This window comes from Echinops telfairi, unplaced genomic scaffold, assembly GCF_000313985.2.
Source record: "Echinops telfairi isolate 266 unplaced genomic scaffold, ASM31398v2 ScPeMD7_1;HRSCAF=3_0, whole genome shotgun sequence".
In the NCBI taxonomy this organism is placed as follows: domain Eukaryota; kingdom Metazoa; phylum Chordata; class Mammalia; order Afrosoricida; family Tenrecidae; genus Echinops; species Echinops telfairi.
This window is the reverse complement of record NW_022103896.1, coordinates 31,196,643-31,199,453: the sequence shown is the minus strand read 5'-3', so window position 1 is coordinate 31,199,453 and position 2,811 is coordinate 31,196,643. Positions and strand designations below refer to the sequence as shown.

General features: G+C 42.7%; 1 protein-coding gene across 1 annotated transcript in view; it reads right to left on the bottom strand.

Moving 5' to 3' along the window:
* The window catches only part of RSPO2 (R-spondin 2), a 166,549-nt gene that overhangs the window by 163,014 nt on the left and 724 nt on the right, over positions 1–2,811 (bottom strand). The gene's annotated exons all lie outside the window — the stretch shown is intronic.

Sequence of the window (2,811 nt, the reverse complement as noted above, 5' to 3'; positions counted from 1 at the left end):
TTCATTCCACGTTGGCCACCTACAGAGTGCCTGCATGCCCACCCCAGGGGTACTGAATCCAAAGCTGCAGTGTAGCGTGACCCCAAGTGATTCTCATGTGGAAAATCGTGTTGAATTGTAGATCTTGGTAATATATCTAGGGTCCCTCCTCCCACTTACTGCTATCGAGTCGATTCCAATTCATAGCGACCCTGTAGGTGAGAGTAGAAATACCCTTTGGGTTTCCAAGGCTGTAATTTTTTGATAGGAGGAGAAAGGCTTATCTTATTCCCATAGAATGGCGGGTGGTTTCGCACTACTGACCTTGTGGCTATCGGGTGACCAGATTTTAACATTGGTAAAGCGGGACACCATTGATAAAACTCATATCCTGGTGAAATAGCCACATGGCAACCGAAAAGAGTATACCCTAGCTCATTGTGCATTCTTTCCAAAAATCAGGACTTTTTAAAAATGCCGCGGGACGTGGGAAAAATTGTTAAAAATTGGGACTGTCCCACCAAAAGCGGGACGTCTGGTCACCTTAATGCAAATTTTCAGTAGGAAATGCCAAATCAGGCAGGCAATCCCACCCATCTTTTTGTCACCAGTCAACATCTTAAATACCTTGTTGTAAATGCTCTCTCCTGCCTTTCCCAAGAGGATCAGAAAAGCCTGCTGTGCTTTCCTGTGGTTGTTTCTTGCATCCTCGCCTGCGTGCTGATTAGAATGACTCCACTGGGCTCTCAAGGTTGTGACTGTGGAGTAGATTGTCAGGCTTGGCTTCCGAAGGACCTCCAAGTAGGTTCCAAGCACCAACCTTTCAGCTGGGGAAGCATTTAACTATCTGTGCTACGCAGGGGCCTCTGCTGCCATAGTGTAAGTATTGTTAATGATAAATGTTGCCACACAACTCTTAGCTCACAGTCTAATCACCCAGCCCATTGGAGCAGGCAAAGCACTATGCAGTATGGCATAACCCATACTGGTCATGCATGTATTAAGGACTCAGATTTTCCATAATGAAGTACTCTTTTTTTTTTTTTAAATGACAGAAAGGTCATGTAAGAGTTGAGAAATATACTTTATCTTCACTTGTAGGAATTCAGATCCCCCCAAAACCAAAACCCACTATCATCGAGTCGATTCCAACCCATGGTCCCCACAGGGTTTCCAAGGCTGTAAGTCTTTACAGAAGCAAACTGCTCAGTCTTTCTCCCGCAGAGCCCCTGGTGGTTTTAAACCACCAACCTTTCAGTTAGCAGCCAAGAGTATTAACCACTGTTCCACCAGGGCTCTAGGAATTGAGATCAAACTTCAACATCTATCCTACCATTTATTATTGAGGTTCAGAATGATTACCCAGAGGCATGTAACACAAAATCCTAAGAAGCACTTTCCTCAGAGTCTCAGAATTATAGTTTGAATGGTTGTCAAGAGGAATTCATATTTAAGAACCTATTAGATGCCAGATGCATTATGAATGTTCTCATCATGACTCTTACAGCGTGAATAGTCCCTAGAGGCCCTTCCATACTCTTTGCAAATCACCTGCTTTGCGCTAGTCTGAAACTATACCTTCTACTGGTGGGGGGCACAGGGACAAATAGAAGCATTTTCCAAAATTGGAGAGTCGAGACATCAAGAAAGGGTTTCATTCATTAGTAGATAATTTCCTAAATGTAATCCTTAATCTTCCTCCCTCGGAACTGCCCTCATTATGCCTTAATTCTAAAAGGTAAAGTAAATTACATTGTTTTCCTACAAGACAGGCCTCCAAATCTTGAAAAAGGGGGGAGTCAATATATTCCTTCTCTTTCTTCCATTCCATTGATCCAGGCTCTCCAATTTCTTCAAACCTTTCTCTTTGATTAATTAATGAAATTTGACTAATCACTGTGCAGATGCACATGCTAAAGTCTTTAAAACACTTATTATACATTTGAATAATTTTCAAGTCAAGATCAAGTTAAGACCACTTATTGTAGGTAAAAATAAACCTAATTTTCTCTCTCACTGCCATCGAGTCAATGCTGACTCATAGCGACTCCTGTGGATTTCCAAAACTGTAAGCATCTTATGGGAGTAGAAAGCCCAGTCTTTCTCCAGGTTCTGCAAAACGGAACAATTGCAAGTTACACCACATTCATTATTTTGGACATTCAATGTTTCCAGTGAGCCTGGCCAGGCTTTCCATAAACTTTCAGGATAACATGACTTAAAGGAAAGGGAAAAGACTTCTTTTACCACTGAGGATTCACTCAAAAATTACATCAGCTGCTTCCCTAACTCCAAAAAATCCTGGCGGAACCCACTCATCTGGCTTCTGGAACCACTGCTGCCCATTGATCTGGCACCCATGGGTTTCCAAGTTAGTCTCCTGGGCCCTAACCAAGGTTCTATACCACCCTACGGTTAGGCAATGAGGGCAGCACAAGCTAGCTCCTACTGCAGAAGAATACTGTGGAATAGGGATGGCTCTGATACTTCTCAAAGCTTTATGGCAGGTCTTCAGATCCTCAACTAGAGTAATAAAAGCTAGTTTGCTAGTCCCATTCCCTCGGTGTACAGCCTTCTACCACTTCTTCCAATCAATTTAGAAGAGTCCAGAACTGATGCTTAAGTCCCACAAAATTCCCCTATCAATCTGACCTGTAAACACACATGCAACTACAAAGAAAATGAACTTCTAGAATTCCAAGAGCAAATGTCCGTAATCACCATTAATCTCAACAAAGTCTTCTTGCACCTGCAAGAACCAAAGTCAAAGAACCAGGAACTGTCTTAGGTAAATCTCACTCAGGGATGGTCACCAGAGAAATCCCTCCCCCT